The following is a 21,488-nucleotide window of genomic DNA, read 5'->3' as shown; positions in this document are numbered from 1 at the left end:
GTGTGTGTGTGACCATCGTGCTTATGCCTCCGGCCGCGCCTCCCTGCGCAGTCTTTAGCCTCTAACTGTTCTTTCCTTCTCCCCTTAAGTTGAGACTGATGTCTCATATTGATAGGTGATTTAAGCACAGTTAACATTATGCATCGGACTTATAGCTGTGTGTATGTCAACCGGGACCAGCCACCATATCATGGGGGATGAATTCCTGCTTGCGAATAGGTTCTTCTTTTTGTTCCATTTAAGCACCATATTAACAATCAGTTAAACTATGACTTGTGGACTGTGCACAGCTCAAGGTACTGTTCAAATGCAAGCAGATCAGAAATCGAAACTTAATTAGTGTTGCCGGATGTTCCCGGGAAACAGTTGTCCCCTCGATGGGTTCTTGGAGGGAGATGGGAGCCAGAGAGGTGGGGAGACCGAGAAAAGGCAAGGACAGAGAGGGTGTTGGACGGACGGGAGATTGATACTGAACAGAGACGTGTGTTCTTGCTGTGTGAGCGAGGTGTATTTGTGTGTTTGGACCATGTGCCAATGGTGTGTTGTGTTTATCTAAACATATTACAGCTCTTCGATTCTGCCCCCAAGCTGTATTGTTCCTCCATGATATGTTTACATATATGTGTGGCTACCCCTTCTTTAATTATGCAATTCCTGAAATTCTGAAGCGTCTGTTCAATGGATAATGAATCCATTGTGAATAATCCTATAATTTAAATGAAAACTGTCATTTGTTAAGATTATTAAAGTGGTGATGCATTTATGTTTCGGGCTGCGATGTGCGAACACACTCACACGCATGCTGCAAACCAACGGTGGCATGCACAACAGCAGCCAAGGCTGCAATATGATGAGAATATAATTATGAATGGTTGTTTTACACTATCAGAATTCTTTCCTTTTTTTTTTTTAACAACCAACTTGTCATCATTTACCGTGAGCGAACAACAGATCATCAGCCTTTCTGCCACCTGACGAGAGAAGTGAGGAAATTAAGGTTCCCTGGCTGTGGTGCTGTGTCCTGCCTGTCTCCGGCGGACTGATGGACTGTCGAGGTAGACACACACACAGTCATTACAGGGTTGAACGGTTTTCCTTGCTTCTAAAGGGACGAGCCATGCTAACTGTTTTATCCGTAAAAACACATTTATGAGGAGCCTATAGTTGATAAGAGTGCCGTCTTGTTAACCCACCTCCCCGATTCTTCACCATTATCTTCACTCTATGCTGCATGAGTAAATGGCGCACTTAAGATGAGGGTCACTCACTGTGAAAATTACGAAATGGTGCTGCATGTTGTATCTCTGTACGGTATTATATATGCGGGTGGCCTTGCGCTTCAACAGAACATTGAGTGTGTGTACGTGATGTTTTGCATGGCTTCAGCCCAATAATAATGGTTCCAGATAGTGTGAGGCCTCGCCAGACAATTAGCCATATCACTGAAAATAGCAGCCTGCCTGCTAATTACATGGTATTATGGCATTCAGAAAGTCACTTGCTCTAATGGGAGGGAACTGTCCTCCGCATTTCCATACTGGAGTAGATACCGGCTTTATCCGGGCCCGGTCTATCTCTTCTGTCTCTGCCCATTGGCATGCTTGCTTTTAAACACACATCTCTACATGCAGCGGGGATAATTATCCTCTGCTCACATTTCAGGATGTATACATACATAGCCCATTTTTCCACAAAAAAGGAACTTACTTTATCCACCAAAGGGTGGGAAACAATCACTGGCACAAAAACATTTTAGTAAACTCCGACCATTATGTCCTATATATTTATTCTGATTAAATATTCTTTTATTGCTTTTTTAGAGATAAACGGCGCATGCAATGAACGGTGTAATATTAATCCGTATGCTGGAATAATTCTCTGCATCATTTTGTATGTGTGTGTCTCTCCGATGCCACATAACATATCCCCCTATAGATTTCCTCTTACCCTATCAGACGTGACAATAAAATTTGCATTCAAATGGCCCAATGCTCGATAAATATTCAAAATCAAAGTCCAAAGCCCGAGTCATGAGACAGGGACCAGACTCCTCCTGGCTTGCCTCCACTTCCCTCCTTCCTCCCCCAGGGTCCCCAGGACTTCCCATTTCTCCCGACGGAGGCTCTATCGATGTGACAGGCTTGTCCAGAGCATGATGACAGCCTGTTGATGCTTCTTGTCTTTCCTAACAACACCCACACACAAACCTAAACACCCCCCCACACACAAACACACACTTATACACACACACCACACACACACACACACACACACACACACACACACCACACACCACACACCACACACCACACACACACACACACGCACAGGCACACACACAAACACACACACACACACACACACACACACACACACGCACACGCACACGCACACACACGCACACACACCAGGAGGAAGATACATTTGCGAACCAACTCTTTGTGTTTTCTCATAAAAAAAGTCATGACTGACTTCAACAGTATCATATTTCCTATGTACGGTTACTAAATCCTGATTTTTATACATCTTTTTCTGTTTAATCGAAAAGCAACTTTCCATTTTTTGTTTCTGTCTGTTTTTACTCCCTTGTCTGGATGCCATTTCTTAAGATTTTGAGCTAACTATATCCGGCTCCAACCTCACATTTTGGTTCTGGGTCATGCATTAATGTGTTTCAACCGACTGTGTTTGCTTTTGCAATATTTAGACACTTAGAAAATAAACCCCTATATTCTGCAAGTCCCCATGAAGTGCAGCCAAATAAGACACAGACTCCAAACACAATAAGCTTTCACTTTGTGACCACTGGCGACTTGTGTGAGGGATGCTGGTTCTCTGCAAAGCAGCTGCACACTCAGGGTTTTATTGTGGCAAATCGCAGCCTTTATTCCAGACACTGATGAACAACAAATGACATCTTAAAGGCAACATAAATCTGGTCCCATTAGAAGGTCACAGTGATAGATAGTGTTACTTTAGAACCTGCAGTAATCATGACCTTCTTACATGTTCATTATTCTAATCCACTGAAATGAAAGCAATACAGTAGAGAATGAAACTGCCATGCCCTGTATTCTTTATTTTTATTTTTTATGAATTCACATTAATGTTAGCATTTCTTGATCAAAATATCTGGATCTTATTCCATATTTTTGATGTGTGTTGTAATGTGCACTTTTAATACTTTTTAATCTGATTTCTCGCAGTATTTTGAATGTAAACATTTAAATCAGTCCTTCAAAAGATACTGTCTCTAAAATGTAAATGTTATTAGAGATAACCAGGTTTAAGAATTTTGTAATATTGACATTTAGACCTCCTCGTTGGCCATCACGACAAAGCTTTTGACAACAAGGCACTACATACTTTTGTTTAACATTGTAATGAAACACATGTTAGAAATGGATCCAGACAAAACCTCGAAGAGCCTTCAGGACAGTCTGTGGATGTTGTGGCTGACCCTTTGCAGCCCCAATTAGGCCCCTGCTTCTGGGGTGAGAGCACCTCAGGGAGGGCCTCGCCCTGGAGACACTCTCCTCCCCCCTCGCCAAGCCTCTGTGCAGGGATTAAAGATGGCTGGGCTGCAGAAAAATATGATTCACAAAGCCTCTTCCCCTTTTTGTTCTTGTGGGAGAAGACTAGGTGTGGGGTTAGTGGGGGAGGGATGGAGGTACTGTAGGTGTTTGCGCATGTGCACAAATGCAAGTATATCTTCTTGTATATTTCCATTTGACTGGTGACGTGTTGTTCAAAACTTCCCTTCCTGCTTGTGTGTGTGTGTGTGTGTGTGTGTGTGTGTGTGTGTGTGTGTGTGTGTGTGTGTGTGTGTGTGTGTGTGTGTGTGTGTGTGTGTGTGTGTGTGTGTGTGTGCGCGCCAGGAGACGGAATTAGTGCACAATGGGTTAGAGGATCTAAAATGGCAGCTTCTGCGCTGAGATCACTCGATCTTTCAGGCTTGTACTATGCCATACTGCAGCGTACATAGCTTTTAGTTTTTTAAATGGCCTGAGTGATGCTGATGTTTCGACATATTGCAATTTGAAACAGGCAGCCCATTCATAAATTAGACATCATCACACACTGAGGATTATGGAGCTTCCATCACCCACCATTTCCCATGCAGCTCCTCAGGTGGAGGATGACATTGACACCTTTAGGGTCGCCACTTCAAAGGGCTCATCACCCTGTGCAGCATCCAACAAAAATGATTACAGGTGCTGTGAAAGAGGAACAATGGGAAATAAAGTATATTCAAAATGTGTGGCGGAATATACTTTTCCAAGGGCTTCATACTGTAGGATAATATTTAAATAAGGTCCTCAATTATGGATAGATAAAACAAATGGACTCCTTGAAACAATTTGAGAAAAATATGCCTTTAATTGATTAGGTGATAATGTTGCTTACAGTCTACTGATATCATTTTCTAGTTTGAAAAAAATCTGTTTATTTGTCATTCTATTTTGGTGTCAAGCTATTTGTCAATTGGCACTGTTATAATGTCTTTAGAGAATATACCTTTTTACTTTTTTATACATTTTCTGCAATTATCAGTTAAAACCCCAACAATGATTTAAAGAATAAGAATTAAATTATGTAAAAAAAAAAATGGGATTTGAGTAATGTTTATTGTAGTGCCATGTTTATGCCCCTAAGCTTGCAGATTTTTTGCTGGCCTTTCTAGTTCTTCAAACAAAATGTTGAATAATTCTGCACATATAGTAGAAGTTATTTGTCCAGCACGGTTGATAGTGCGATTTGTTTCCCTTTGAATGCTGTTAAAGATGTTTGACCCCATGTCCTTAAGTCTATTGCTGTGAGGTAAATATGTGACTTAATTACAGCAAGGTGACAAACTCTCTTTTACTTTGTACTTTTTCTTCAGCTACATCCTTCCTCTTTGATTTTAAATCTGTGGCTTCATTGGTATTTCACGTATGTTAAAGAAAGATATATGGCTCTCTGTCCTTTTGTAAATGCAAGACTACGCAAGGCAGAATGGAAGAAATAATTAGTTATTTTATGCATGTTATTTGATAGACAGTGATGGAATTATTACATTTCTGTTGAATATTACTCATCTATTATTGATGTGTTGATATTTTTACCATGTTTTGAAACACTGCAAGTACAGAAAAACATGACTTCATAGTTTAAAAAAATGTGGGCTAAAAGTTAAACAACATAGGTTTCAATCAGATCTTCCACTGCTCTCAGCCAGACTCAAGACATGAAACACACACACACACACACACACACACACACACACACACACACACACACACACACACACACACACACACACACACACACACACACACACACACACACACACACACACACACACACACACACACACACACACACACACACACACACACACACACACACACACACACACACACAAAATGATGCTTGTTAGGCATTGGCAGGCATAAGAAAAAAACTGAGGTAGCAAAGAGGGAAACGAAAAAAGTCCCTGAGGTAGCTTGTAAATTGTGCTGGAATGCCAACGCAGCCAATCAAATGGCCGCGACGGAGCCAGATGTGTGCATACAGCGATGATGATGCTAATGCAGCCAATTACAGCTGGGCCGGCCACGCTCCGTTTTCCCCCTCCACAATATCAATGGCAACATTTATCCCCCAATAAAACAGACATGATCTCAGGAGCCTGGGCCCTGCCAGGGCTTTCCGTTGCTGCACATTTCAGTTGATTGTACACTGCTTTGCCTGGAAGCACTTCGAGCGATGATTACTGAGCTTGTATTACATGTTTTTAAAAGGGAGATTCCAACATTTTTTAGGGGTGTCTCTCTAAAAGTTGGAATTTTTGACTGAAATATTAAGACTTAAACACGCCGTTCTCTATTACTCCCGACACATAGACGAACATAACGTCAATGCATTATGTACACAGGCAGCAGGATTAACCCCCTAAGGCTGGATACAGTAGGAAGGACACAACTACCTAAAACAATTAACAACAATGGACTGAAATCAGGAATCGAGATCTCTCTAAGTGTCATGAAAATAGTTTAGGTGATCATTCCTGCTCTATGCAAATAACTGCAAATCTCTCAAATCCAACAAAATCTTTGTTTTAAAATTGTTTTACAATTATGCATTTTACTATTTATTTGAAATTGTTGTCTAGAAGGGTGGCATTTACTGAAATGTTAGTGGAATGTATTCACTCTGGACTAAATCAATACAACATGCTGGCAACAATTAAAAAAAGTCAGCATTACTACAACAACATCTCTAAGAATAAGCAATAAATGTTCTCATTATTAAATATAATCTTTCCTACAATAGCTAGGTGCACATTCTCAAAGTTGGGTCAAAAAAGGAAGCTGGGCATGAAAAGTACAAAGCAAAAATAAAACAGAATACACATGACTAAAGCCGAATATAAATCTTTATGTATGCGTTTCATATTTGTGTACGTTTGTAATTATTAGTAATGACATGATTTACACATTTAATACTTTTTTGTATTAAAAGAACAAGTTCAGATATTAGTCTACATATTTTTTTGGTCTACATATTCAATTTTCCAGTTTATATTTTGCTTGCAATTCACACGATTGTATTGTCTTTCAGAGGCTCTTTTTGTACGCACACATTTAAACTGAAGTTGTAAAGTAACACGAATCAAATCCTGCACAATTAATGAGCAATTCAGTGTAATCCAGAAGCCTGATTACTATATCAAACCTACACAAAGCACTTCCCTGTTGGGAAATAAAGGTTCTCTATTGTTGGAGTTGTCTGAAAGCTTAACTGCCTATCATTAGTCAAAGTTCACATACCTGCATTTTCCGCGCAAATAGTCTAAAAAAAAATCACATTTTCACTGCCACTCCTTGTGTCTTAGATTTATTAAACGCATTACTCAGATTGCTAAATATTCAAGTGAATAATTACTCAGGATATTATCCAACAGTGGCCTCATTGTTTAAAGGCAGCGATGTGTTTCTGCCTGCCTGTCAGCAGGTAGGTGTAGAGAAGTTGCAGCCAATCTTGTTGATGCATCTGAAGACCATTATGTCGTGATCCGTAGGACAATGGTCCCCTAAGCCTCATAAAGCCGGTTGAATTAGCAACCTAGTAGTTTGTCTTAATGGTTAGTGTAATTGTCTAGATAAGGTGTGTGGATGCTGTAAAGACACACTTTTAGTCATTCTGCAGATGACTTTTTCCGGGCAATGCACCGATGTATGAGCTGTTGTTATGTGACCTCACATTGTGATTTTTATTTGAACCTTATTGAAATGCAGGAAACATGTAGATGTGATCGGTTTATTCTGCAAAATACAAGGTTACACAACACAGAGATAACACAACAGCATGGTCTCCTTATGTCTTTGTTCTGCTTTTGTTAACATGGAAATGTTGTTCTTAAATATAAAGATTAAAACGTTTACGCTGCACACCTGATGTCATGGGTTTTTCTTTCTTATAAAAATAAACATAAATCCCCACCTGTTGGCATTATAGGAACACATGTATCAACCCAATACACATGTTTTAAAACTAAAATAATAGAACATGTACACTTCTCTATCCTAGGTGTGGTTGCAAGTTTGTTCTCTTTCTGGAAAAAACAGAAAACTATATTACTATTAAGGAAACTAGGCCCTCATGGATATGAGCACTGAGAATACACTTACATACCCTTTGAAGTTCGCTCATATTTCACACTTCCTGTTAACAGTACCTGCAGTGTTCTCTTCCTCCTCATCGCACTGTGTTCTTATTTTATTCTGCATTTTGCTCTTTAAAGACGACATGTTCAGCATTATCCGTAGTGATCCCATCTCTCCCTTGTCATGAGCAGCGTCACTTAGCAGCTGTGTTATCTTCCTCAGACAATGTTTCATCACTGGATTAGACTTTAATTGTCTGCATTAGCTGCCTGCCTTCCCCCTGCATCTGCAGAGATCTTAAAGCAGAACCAGATACACTGAGGGTTTTTACCCACTATACCGAGAGTCAGCAGGCAGGAATGGAAAAATATTTTGGGAACTAATGAACTTCAGTTGACAGTACAATCCAACCCTTATACAACATGGTTTCGTTTAAAGGTATTAAGCATGTAAATGGGCAAAGGAATGATCAAAATGTGACTGAAAGCTTGAGAAATGAGTGACACAGCCAGACACAAGTCCTTCAAAACCATTGGAATATGTGCAACATGCATTATTATTTATGTGTTTGCATGTTTTTATCTAGTTTATGCATATAAAGAAACACTCTGTACATTTTGTATTGAGCTTAATTGTACCCCTAAATCCTGAAGCATTTTCTTAAAGCTCATGGGAACTCAACAGGATTTGGGTGAATAGTAAAAAAAGATGTACGACCCCAAGAAGGCTGGGACTGGTCGTTTAAGTGCCGGTTTTTGAAGCTCTAAAGGGTTTTGATTTTATACCCTCGCATAAAAAGGTGAGCAAGTTCAAAAGCACAAACAAACTTCCAAGAACATGTTCTCCCTCATAGCCCTTCACACATATTCCCTTTGCCTTTATCCCAGGAGGACAAAGACATCTGTTAATTTCTGAGATTTATCTGAAATCTCAATAAGACTATCCGGCTGAATTGGATTAATGTAGTTGTTGCCTTAATTGATAACTCATTAAACAATATAAAGGATCCAGAGTGAGGCTTTAATGCAGTAAAGGTTTCAGCTCGGCTCAGCCAGGGCCCTGCAGGCTGACCTCACATCTGCTGCACAAGCCTATGGAGGCCAGGCAAAGCTTTGGTGTGTATGTGCTTGTGTGTTTGTGTTTGTGTGTGTGTGTGTGTGAACGAACAGCCTTTAAAAGACAGTGAGTTTTTTTTATAAAGCGCTCTCACTGCAGGAGGCTTCAGCATAAATTTAAACTCGATATTACGTCATTTGAATTCTTGTTTTTTATTGGATTGTTATTGAGTTTCTTTCTCGTGTTTGCTCTAGTGTTTCTTAAAGAGTCCTTTATCAACATACTATTACTTTTCTAGGACTTCTACGCCTCAACCATATGAATAGTGGACAAAAGTAGGTATAACCATGCACACATTATGAAGTGGATCAATCTTTTTTTAAGAGAGAATATAAACAGTAGAACATTTTTTATATTTGATTAATTTCGACATTTTAGGAAATTGTGGATGAATACATTATCTCAATTAAATATTTTCACAATATTTACTTATAATTGCATTTAATTCCTATCAGTTTAATATGTTAATGTTAATATATAATACACATGTTTGACTTCATTACACCTCACATTGTTCATAGATACACACACACACACACACACACACACACACACACACACACACACACACACACACACACACACACGTCGTCATGGCGTCCCTCAGCTGGTGACAGCGGTCTAAAGGCTGGAAATCGATCCGTGTCCATCAGATCCGGTGATGTTTTCTACCTCTTCTGGCTCCTGTTAGATGATCACTGATATTTTTCATTCTTTTTATCTTTTTATTTTTCTGACCCCATGTTCTTCCATTGTTCCTCCTCTTTCTGTGAGAACCTAAAACAGGATGTGTGTTTTTGTTTTTTGATGTCGACAAAAAAGATGGGTAATCTTCTTCTGTTAAATAAAGAAAGGGTGTTGCATTCTTAATATTAAAGAATATATTTAAAAGAAAACGTTAAAGTGCTGCGAGAAACCTTCCTATTTCTTTTCTCCAGTTCTTTTTTCTTGAGGAATGTATTTGTTCATTTAGGTTATTTTTCTATATTTCCATGGTTTCTGTTTACTGGAAGCTAATAAATGGAAGCAATGTTTTAAGTAATCAGGAATCGTTGTCGCTAAGAGGCTCAAGTGTGGAACAATAAGGAGGGTAAGTCCCCTTCCTCAGGGGCAGAAATAAAAGAGCTGGAGCCCCCCATAAAGTCACACACACACCTTTATTTTAATTTTAAAGAAGAGCCTCTTCCATTTTATATTTGTATTCCTTTCATTTTCATTTATTTTTCGTTTTCCAAATACATTTTCAGATAATCTCCAACGTCTATAACAGTTTATTTGTTCCTTATTACAGATTGTTCAATAGGCCTATATTTAGAATACTTTTCTCTTTTTTACACTGACGTGCTTTAAACATATTTTTTTAAAGGCTTCAGCTAGCCTATATCTACCCTTCGTTTATTATGCTGCTTTATTTGGAAACTGTATTTAACATAAATAATAAATCATAATGACGGGTCTTCGGGAAATTCCGTTTTAATCGATTAATCTCGTTAAATGAAGCCTGAATGTGTCGATTATTATCCGCTTACTTTCCAGTTTGTTCGTATTTAAAACTTCCATTCCGCTTCGATCCTTTTTCATCCTCTGACTTCATAAACAAAATGACCTAAATGTATTCTTAACACGTGGATTTTCTCTGATGAGTTTCGTTTAAAGCATCTCGTCCTTAACAAACAACAGGCGGAATTAACGTTTAATTTCTCTGCGTGTTAGAAATAAACACCATTTCTTTATTTAGAGCAAATAAGCTCACGAGGTTTAGTTCTTTACACATTAGATTGCGGCTTTTTGTTCAAAGTGGTAAATCTGTTAAACTGTTCAAATTAAAATGGATAAAGAAGCGTACGGAGACACAAATAGTTTTCAGCTTTCAGTAGTGGCTTAACAACGGAGACTAAATAAATGCACTGTCATGGAAAAGTTAACAAGGCTCCGTCGGCCTGTTCGGAAATAGACAAACTAACCCATATTTCTTACGCTCAATTTATATTGAACATCGCTTTGGTTGTTATTCTAAAAGGGTTCATGCGTTAAAATGTGTTTTATTACAATACATGGCTGATGGCATTAATTAAAACAAATGTATGATGCGCGAAATATGAGTTAAATTACCTTAACATTTGCAAAAATTAGAAGAAGTGAAAAAGTATCAGTTTTAAATCTACAGCAGTGTACCTGATTTGTTTTCCTGCTGCAGATATCAGAATCAGAATCGGATGTATTGCCTAAGCTATTGGCATGGTGAATATATAAGAAACATCAAAATAGAGTAGAAAAAAAAACCAATTCAAAGTTCAAAAACAATGTGATAGAAGTAGAATTAGACGTTTTTTTTCTTTTAACTGAACACTCAAGGAACAAATCATATTGTATTAGTTTCTTTGCACAAACAGAGCCAAATCCTTTTCCTTAAAGGGTAAATTCGTCTCTCCTCCTTCATTTTTCAGTCTGTTTTTGATTGAGGCCTAAAGGTCAACTTTGGAGTTTTTCTTTTAAAGTATCTCTGACTCTGGCTTTGTGGCCAAAAGCTAACAATAAAGCCCTAAACTCCCCTTGAAATAACGGAGATTTTTTTATCAAGCCTCTGAACACCCTTTTTCCTTCAGAAGGCTTAAGTGCTTTCAAGTCTGTAATAACTTTGTATACAGTGTATGTATACACACTAAGCTACAACAAGGTGATAATAAACTGGCAGCTAAATGCTCATGGCGAGGATAAAGCCCAGCAGAATTAGCACCGGCCCTGACATGCATTTCAGAAAAAAAGAAAATTGATAGCTTGTCAATAGGTTTTGATTTATATTGCTGTGGTCAGTTTAGCCGACTTGATCACAAAACCAGGACATTTTAATCAAATTCCTCTACTAAATGTATTTGTAGCAGCTTCACTGTAATAGAGCACTGTGGGATTTTACTGTCATCAAGAAGGAAAATGAGCTCTGATTGATACTGAAGAATTGATTTCTTTTAAATGTAGTTTCAATTTACATATAGTAACCGTCCCTTTGTTTTCCAGTCTGCAATTTGAACTGCTTGGATTTGTAAGTGCTCATTGGCTTGTTACTTAACAAAACACGTTACAACTTATATCAGTCATGTGGACCATAGTTGAATTGAGGTAAACAAGACAGAGATGGAGGACAAAAACTAATTAACAGGGTCTTTATTGGAGCTTTATGTTTAATACATTTTCCAAACATTTATGTTCCCTTACGGCAAAATCTTGTAAGGAAAGTTGTAACTCCTGTAACTCTCCTTGTTCATTGGTCCAGAGGCATTTTTATTACACAAAAAATGAAACAGAAAACCTTCAATAACAAGAACTAAAACTACACAGCAAAGACTGACTGTGTAAGCAGTTATTTTTAATACACCTTATTCCGCCACACGCCCGTCCTCTAGCAGCTTTGTGTCCGTCCTCTGGGCCCCGAGCCAGCGTTTGAACCACCATGAATGAATGATGAATGATTATACCTGATACGGCTGCAGGGATCCCTCTCATCCACTCCTCAATGGCTATAGGCAAGTGCTTTTCATCAGGCCTCAAGTGCCCTTCATGCAAGAGTACCGTTGATAACACACACACACACACACACACACACACACACACACACACACACACACACACATGAGCGTGTGAATGTGTTGTCAGCCTTAGGGTTTGACATATTTGTTTTGACTGCATATCAGATATGCATTGTCACAGTGATCTGTTAGACACCTGTTTTTAGATTTTATCTTCCCTGCATCTTTTAATTATTCTTTTAATCATTCAGTGACGTTTGACATTAATTACATTTGTCCTTGTCTCTAAAAGATAATTTAATTAAAAATCAAGCTGTTTTAGAAGCTCTTCTATCCCACTTTTAAAGTAGGAGGAAAAAACTACAAAAAACGTTGGGAGACTCTAAAATATTATACAAGCAACATGTGCACCTCAAAGAGCAAAGTACTCACAATTAAAAGTTAATAGCTCAATTTTGATCCCAGTTGGTCTATGTTTTGTAAATTCAGATGACATTTTAACCCTTGACAGTAAACACTAACACACATCATGTGAGCACTTATCATATTCCATACTGTTAATCCTGCACATTCCTCGATACCTTTTGCACATTTTGGTTCAACCCCACCTTTTTCTATTACTGCACAGCTCTGCCACTTTCTGATAGACTTCACATATTTTATTTTTTCAGTTATATCTATATTTCTTTCCTTTAAAAAAAAGTTATAATAGTTTTTAAAATACCTTCTAAAATAGGGTTTCTCTTTTATTTAATTCCTCTTATTGTGTTTATATATGCACCATTATTCACCAAAGCAAAGTATATGCAACCTACCTGTGTGTTTAATCTGAGGCTATAGAATCAGTGGCATCTTTTAAATCACTTCTTAAAACTAATCTCTTTACTAAAGCCTGTCATTATTGTTGCTATTGTTGTATCGTTTTTGGGTTGGGGATTGTTTGACCTCATGTTCTGCACAAAAAATCTGAAAAGTTGACTATAATTAATATTATGTAAACAGATTCCACATAAGGGTATTAGATTAGTTGAAAGCAATAATATTAATAGTTGTTATCCAAACCTAACATTATTGCTTTCAACTAACTTAGTTTAGTAATGTGAATTCAGTTTTTTCAGTGTGTTGCTGAACGGCTTGTTTTGAATGTACAGCACTTTGCAACTATGTTTGGAAAAGGTCTGTATAATTAATATTATTATTATTTTAAAAAGGGATAGATTGGGCCCCTTTAGGAGGATTTTCTATATTCCCCCCTGCGGCTCTGACACACTGTAATAAGTGAAGAATTGGATGTCTCTATATCTGTTGCTGTTAGTCATGCAGAGGCCTCCTGTCCTCTGGTAGACACAGAGGCACTTTCTCAGCTCGGCTCTGCTATTCCGTGATAATGATAAGGCCTTAAATCCCTCTGTAGATTTGACCTTTGTCCCCCGCCCCCTCCTCCCTTTATTTTTAAACTGTCTTTGCGCTGAGGAGTTGCGATCTGGCCGGTGCTGGGAGGATTAGGTGTATGTTTGGGCAGAGGTGACTCCGAGAGCCCCCCTCTGTTTGGTTTGGCCGCCCCGCAACCACCACACAGCTGCCGGCAAAACCCTGCTTGATCTACCAGATACCCAAAATCATTATGTGGTGTTTGTTATGGAGTGCGGAGAAAAAGTGAGGAGAAAAGAGAAGAAAAAACGAAAGGTTTACTTCTGTTTGAGGAAGACTTTAAGGGGTTTGAAGTTTGGTCACTCAGACATGTGTCCTTTCAAACTTGACTGAGATGTTTACATTCGACTTCCCCTTTTAAACTCTTATCAGTAGCCTGTTGACTGAGATCATGTTATACTGCATCACGTATTCCAACAATATTTGTTTTCAAGAACAATCAGAAGCGGTATATAACAACTCATAAGATACATAGGAACCATATACATATGGGATACAAAATGTCTAAGTTTCCCATTGTCCAAATACAAAACGTTAAATGCATTAGTTATTTAATTATACCCTTACAGTAGCAGAATGTAGTTAAATGTAAAAATTAAAACTATTCTTCAGAGTATTATTTTTTTTGTATTGATGAATTGAGTTGTAAGCAGCGTTTCAATGTTGTAGCTTCAGATTAAAGCTGGTTTTAATTGTTATAAATTGTTTCGAGCTGTCATTTTAAGATGGCAATTTATATCTGTAAAATAATAAGTATGTCTGTCAAGTACAAAGTAACCTCGTAGCCCGACTTAATTACAGTGCATGAGTAAATACCTAAATACCCTTTCTATTGCTGAGATTGGGGCTCAGAGGTGGAATTCCAAATCATAAAACAATGGTCATTCAAAATGCTAAATAATTTCAACATCAAATATTTCCAAGATTTCTTCAGTGTAGACACCCCAACAAAAAAGACTCTGTCATAAAGTGAAGAAAGACTCTGCATATCTTTCTGGACTACCTGAAGCCATCTGAAGCATTTGAACAGTGGAGCAGTCCATCATTCTTACCAAGACAAACTCGTCTCATGCCTGACAGTTAATGGGTTTGGCCCTCTGATTAATTATGATTAATGGGAGCTCATTCATAACCCATTGTGTGGTTGGCCCTGTCTGCTGTCAGTGATGCTGGATACAAAAGCAGCAGCAGAGTCCAGTCAGTGAATTAACAACAGAAAGAGACAAACTACTGCCCCCTGTTGGACCGCATGGAAGATGTATCTCGGCTGCGTGCAAGATAAACAGGAGATACACACACGCACATACACACAACAAAAACACACAGGCTGTGAATTATAAATAAGATATGTATCTCCTTTGTCGCTTATTGCGGTAATATGAAAAACACATGAAAAATGTAGCTGCGAGCAGCGATCAGGGGGTTTAAGCCCATATGGGAATGTTAATAATTTAAGGCTGTCAGGGGTCAAGAGCTACATGGGAATGTTGGGAATGCTGAGAGCAGAGGCTCTGGCAATCACAAACATAATGATATGGAAACCCTCCGCACAGGAGGTTGACTCTTTTTTTCATTTTAATATGTTTATCCAATTTTACATCAGTGTTGTTGTGATGGGTTCACTGCTAGCTTCCTGTTTTAGGAGTAAATCCTGTATGATGTATGTTTCAGTGGGAGGGCTTTGTGTGCACGACATGTTTGTCCAGGAGTGGATAAATCTCCTGTGAGTTCATGTAACACACCCAAATTTAAAGATTGGTAGTACAACAAGATATCTACATCCAAGAGTGGCGTTTGTATGTCATTATTAATCCCAAAGAAGGAACAGCGTTTCAGAATCCTTGAATAGTTTTCCAGATGTCATTGAGGAAGAAATCTTGAATACTACTTCAAATAGTCTTTCCTATTCCTTTTTACTGACAGCTTTTTTATTTCCTTTTCTCTTGCAACAGGTATCTAGATATTGCCGATATTTTTCTGGTAACAGTTAAACATGGGCTATTTTGCCTAAATCCTTGTGTTTGGTAAGATTTTAGTTTTTTAAAATGCTTCTGTTTTCTTTTCCATGGAATATTTTTCTTTTATATATATATTTTCTCTTTTTATGTTTTTTTTTTTTTTCCTGTATTGTCTGTGTAAGGCCCACATAGTTCTACCATGCTCTCAATCTCTATTTCTCTCTCTTTCTCACTCTATATATCTCTCTCTCTCTCTTTCTCTCTCACACACACACATACACAAACACACCGCACCGTGCAGCTCAACAAGATCTGAGGCCAGATATTTGATTTACTCCGGCAGGGTCAAAGAGAATGCATTAGCCTTCTTTTGTAGGAGAGGCGCAGGGAATGGCCAAGAGTTATAAAGTGGTCGGACGGATGCTGACACATGGCCCTTCATAACAATCAGTAGAAGAGTTAGATGCACTGGTCCTGACCTCCTCCACACTAACACCATGATCTATACACTCCATCCCCTCGCTCTCATTCACCACAATGCCAAAAACACCAACTCCCATGTCCCGCCCGTGGAAAATGTGCCAAAAAGCTAATGTTTTTTCTCTTTACGTTTAGTTTTTAGCAGTTTTGTGAGCTGAAAGTCTTTTATTTAATTTCTATATGGGTAATTGTCACCTTAGGCCATGATGTACTGAAGTCTTGTGTCTTACTGTACATACCAGTGGAGGCCAAGCTATTCCCATTTTAATGTGTTTTCTTAGGGTTTTGGGTTTTTATGTCTCTCGTAACTGCTCTTTATCTCTGTCTGAGCTGACTAGACAGTAAAAAGATGCATTGGTGTATCAAGCAGATATTCTATAAAATAGCAAAAATAGCACTTCATTTAGGCATTGATTAGTCCTTTTAGACCATCATGTGCAATGTGAAGAGATGTATTTTACCTAAAGCTCTTTACACTGTCTTATTGCTGTTAATGTATACACATTTGACTCAAGTAAAGTAATCAAGTAAAATAATAAACTTACTAAGAATGAAAGTATGTAGCTTTTTTACATATTTGTAAGTTATATTTGTAAATCTGTAGTTTTTTAAAGATAATCGGAGTACATACAATACAATTCCTCACTTTACAAAAAAACTGCCTCTACAGTATGTATTGTATGTACAGTTCATGTAAAAGTCGGGTTAGGATTTGACTCTGTTAACTGTAAAGATTTTGTCTTTGTTTTTGCCTTTACATGTTTTGCATTCCCCCATCTGACTTTCTTTAGTAATGTTGCCATAACATAACAGTCATGACCGAAAGAACGAGATTGCGGATACAAGCGGCCGAGATAGGTTTTCTCCACAGGGTGGCTGGCGTCTCCCTTAGGCATAAGGTGAGAAGTTCAGGCATCCGGGAGGGACTCAGAGTTGAACCGCTCCTCCTTCCCGTCGAAAGGAGCCAGTTGAGGTGGTTCGGGCACCTAGTTAGGATGCCACCTGGGCGCCTCCCTAGGGAGGTGTTCCAGGCACGTCCAGCTGGGAAGAGACCAAGGGGTAGACCTAGAACCAGGTGGAGGGATTATATCTCTTCGCTGGCCTGGGAGCGCCTTGGGATCCCCCAGTCAGAGCTGGTTGATGTGGCCAGGGAAAAGAAAGTTTGGGGCTCGCGACCCGACCACGGATAAGTGGGAGAAGATGGATGGATGTTGCCATAATCCAATAGCTCAGTTTCTATAAATTCTACTTTGCTTTACATTTTTCTAGGATTGACTGGCAATTCCCACATTATGTTGTTTGCCCTCTTCTCCCGTGTAACGGCCGCCAACTGGAACAATAACCACCACCAGCTTTTTATATTTATATGCCCAACTCCTAATATTGCCATAACAATGGATGGATAAGTACATCCATTCATATTTTCTTTTGCTTATTTTTCGTGGGAATCAGGTTAAAATATGCACTTAGTGGTTTAATGATGGAAAGAGGGCAAATCCTGCTTGTTGCGTTGCACGTTGCATTTAAGAGTTAAAATAAATAAAAACAAAAAATGATGCTCAGTCCCGCTCTACTACAGTTACACATTCTGCTTGCAAACCGCTCTCTCTCTCAAACTCTTTCTCTCCAGGCCTCTCTCAATGTTTACATCACTTTTATAACTCCAGGATGACAGACACATACCTACTACAGTCCAAGTACTACACACACACACACACACACACACACACACACACACACACACACACACACACACACACACACACACACTTGGGTCTGGACAGTGTCAGGCAACACTTTAAAGTGCAGGATCCCCCTTTTTACAAGCCATATTAGGCTCACATCAAAGCACACTGCGCTTCAGACCAGAGTTTTCTGGTCAAACGAACGTCTCTGCCTCGCAGCTCAGTGATGGAGCACAGCGCGTCACGTCTGACCCGAGACCAGCATACCTGCACACAGATATTACAACATGGACTGAGAGCAGGGCACTGAAGCGTTGACCTTTGAACTCTTGACTGCAGGCTGTGTTTAATCTCAGTGACTCTTGGATGTTTTATTTTTGGATTTATTCTGGATGCAGTGTGGCATTGAAACTAGCTTTTGATTGCTATCTTGAAGAGGTTTGATGATATCCATCTTTGCCTTAATTGGAGATTACTGATGTTACAAAAAAACTATGTTTGAAGAGTCGTAACATTTATAATACTATAAAAATTACCAAAATGTTGAGAACAATGTGCTTGGTCAGTTTTTGGCTTCCAATCAGCATTTCAGAAATAATCCACACTAAAACTCACATTTTCTATACGTTACTTATTAAAAAGATAAACCTATAAAGCTATTTAATCTATTTAATCTTAGTCTTAAATAAACTCACTAGTTTGTATAACCACCGTTGCTTTTTATAGTCATACTAAACCTTTTGAATACACAGAATAAGTATCGCTCTCTCTTCTAGTTCATTTCATATTGCTGTAGAGCTGGATAACTTTTTTTGTTTATTCAGGGTGTTGGAGAACAGTGAAGACAATTTCAAGGCTATCTTTTATTTTTCCTTCTCCTGTCGATAATCTCCTGATGAAAAGCACTTCAAAGCATCACGCAGAGCCCTGCTTAGCCGTTGTTGCCTTAGTCTGTTTCATGCCTGGATTCTCATGCAGCGCAGGTAAAACACTGCATGTGTCATTAGAGAGAATGGCGTTGTCAGAGCGCTGAGAAACCCCATACATCATGCCTCTCCAACTGTAGCCATGGCAGCAACAAAATAAATAATGAGGCTCATTACGCAGAATTGTGACAAAGGGCAACTATCTGTCTTTTTGACAACAGCCGAGTCCTTCGATAAACACAGCGGCACCCACGGCTGCTCACTGACACTGTAGGCTTTGTTCGAAAAAAAAAAATTCCTTCCTCAGCATTACGTTTCAGTAGTTTCTGTACTCAATAAATTTGATCATGACTTTAAGTGTTGTAAATGGCCACTGTGCAATAATTGACCATGTTTTATGTACTTGCATTTCCTCGGAAATCTTTTGTTGCGAAAGGACTTCCAAATAGAGAAGTTGTGACGTCATATTCACTGCCTAACTTTATCCCCCTCCAAACTTCTGACTATTTCTGCCACTTAACCTTTATCTCCACTTTTTCTCTTAAAGCCCTTTCTGTTTGGAAATGGCTCACGTCCATCATCACTGCAGCAGTTAAATACTGGATCAATTGGAACGTTTTTCTGGACAAAAGCGTGACTACTTAACGCAATACATCACGGCCACTTGGCATGAAACGACAGCTAACTTTGTCCTCGGAAGAAAAAGTGACAGACAACATTTTTCGCCTTGGGTTTCACTTGCCACTCCTCTTGCTCTGCCAAACATACTTTCAGACCGCCTATTCATCTGCATTTGTTTACTCTTTGTTTTAGACCCAGCTTGTTTTATCAATGAACTGCAATTCAAAAGGGGAAACTCCCTTTAAGATGTTTTTTTTGTGCAACTGTACCACCCGTCATTTCATTGTCGTCTCAGAGCTCCAATGTGTTACTATCCCCCCCCTCCACCTTGCCATACATGCAGTTGCTCTTTTCTCAGGTCACAAAGTTGAAAACAGACTACAACTGTCTACTGATTATGCATCTCATTGCTGTTGTGTAATACTTGTTTCATAACGCAGACCGTTTTCATGCACTACAATGCAAATTCCCATAGTATGCTTACTATAAATCCAAAATGTGTCTCATTAAAGTGACCAAAAAAATGTATATATATATATTGTGTGTGTATATATATATATATATATATACAGTGGGGCAAAAAAGTATTTAGTCAGCCACCAATTGTGCAAGTTCTCCCACTTAAAAAGATGAGAGAGGCCTGTAATTTTCATCCTAGGTATACCTGAACTATGAGAGACAAAATGAGAAAAAAAATCCAGAAAATCACATTGTCTGATTTTTAAAGAATTTATTTGCAAATGATGGTGGAAAATAAGTATTTGGTCAATAACAAAAGTTCATCTCAATACTTTGTTATATACCCTTTGTTGGCAATGACAGAGGTCAAACGTTTTCTGTAAGTCTTCACAAGGTTTTCACACACTGTTGCTGGTATTTTGGCCCATTCCTCCATGCAGAGCTCCTCTAGAGCAGTGATGTTTTGGGACTGTCGCTGGGCAACACAGACTTTCAACTCCCTCCAAAGATTTTCTATGGGGTTGAGATCTGGAGACTGGCTAGGCCACTCCAGGACCTTGAAATGCTTCTTACGAAGCCACTCCTTCGTTGCCCGGGCGGTGTGTTTGGGATCATTGTCATGCTGAAAGACCCAGCCACGTTTCATCTTCAATGCCCTTGCTGATGGAAGGAGGTTGTCACTCAAAATCTCACGATACATGGCCCCATTCAATGGAGTTTGAAACTCCTCTGTTTTACTCTTGTTTTTTAGGTCTTTTAGTGTAATCAGACTGAAAAAATTCTTAAATAAACGTTTAGCTAACACCTTTTATTCATACAACAAGTTACTTGTTTTTGTTTGTTTCTAAAGACCGAGAGTGTCTGGACATTGAAGAGAAATTCTCGGAGGAGATAGGAGGTGAACAAATTCGACATAATTACGCGTGGACAAACTTGAAGCAATAGTCATAAATTTTCTGTGGACAAGTGTTGGAGTTGTCGTGTAGGTTTGAGGTGATACCGGTTCTTGTTTACGTCGGACAGTTTCGCCTGTGTCTTTGATTTAACATCTGACGTGGTCGCCGACGCCTTCTGACTAGACGGTTATCCATTCGTCGAACCACACTTCTTAGTTGACACCCTCGTTAATAATCTTTACCTTCTGATGTTCTGGTACTATTAAGAGGGAGCTGACCCCGAGGTGCGTCTAGAGTGGGCACCCCAGTTTACTAGTGTTTCTTGCCACTCGTTTTATAGGGTCTGTGTGCCCCCCTAGATCAGTTACTGACGTCTCCCTCGACCCCTGGTTTCATTGCTTCCGATGGTAGCATTGTGTGATGCGGCGGTCCCTGAAGTTAGGACTTCACGTCTGCACAGGGGGGACGAATTCGGTCAATGTACAGGTCCGGGAAGACTTCCAACGATCTCTCGAAATCTACCTGGGTCCTCCTCCTACCCTCTTACAGGTATACCAGTACCTACTTTGGGCTTTTATATTGAAAAACCATTTTTTGAGTTGATCTGCTAAAACCTCCTCTTTCTTACGACTAAACGTAGGTTTCTAGTAGCCGTATGGAATGACAACTTGGTACCCCACCTTTTGTAGTACAAACCCGACAAAAAGACGTCTTCCCTGGTCCGTGCTGACTAGGCACAT

At 39.1% G+C, this 21,488-nt stretch overlaps 3 protein-coding genes across 4 annotated transcripts in view; 2 read left to right on the top strand and 1 right to left on the bottom strand.

Annotated features, from left to right (window-relative positions):
* LOC104966729 (zinc finger protein Aiolos-like) overlaps window positions 1-21,488 on the bottom strand; it is a 596,491-nt gene that overhangs the window by 513,525 nt on the left and 61,478 nt on the right. The window lies entirely within an intron of this gene.
* The window catches only part of LOC104966738 (SWI/SNF-related matrix-associated actin-dependent regulator of chromatin subfamily E member 1), a 180,673-nt gene that overhangs the window by 109,068 nt on the left and 50,117 nt on the right, over window positions 1-21,488 (top strand). The gene's annotated exons all lie outside the window — the stretch shown is intronic.
* LOC104967131 (kinesin-1 heavy chain-like) overlaps window positions 1-21,488 on the top strand; it is a 102,078-nt gene that overhangs the window by 50,504 nt on the left and 30,086 nt on the right. The window lies entirely within an intron of this gene.

This window comes from Notothenia coriiceps, unplaced genomic scaffold, assembly GCF_000735185.1.
Source record: "Notothenia coriiceps isolate Sejong01 unplaced genomic scaffold, NC01 NC01_scaffold00037250, whole genome shotgun sequence".
NCBI lineage: Eukaryota > Metazoa > Chordata > Actinopteri > Perciformes > Nototheniidae > Notothenia > Notothenia coriiceps.
The sequence above is the reverse complement of the archived record's forward strand: the minus strand, read 5'-3'. Positions and strand labels throughout refer to the sequence as shown.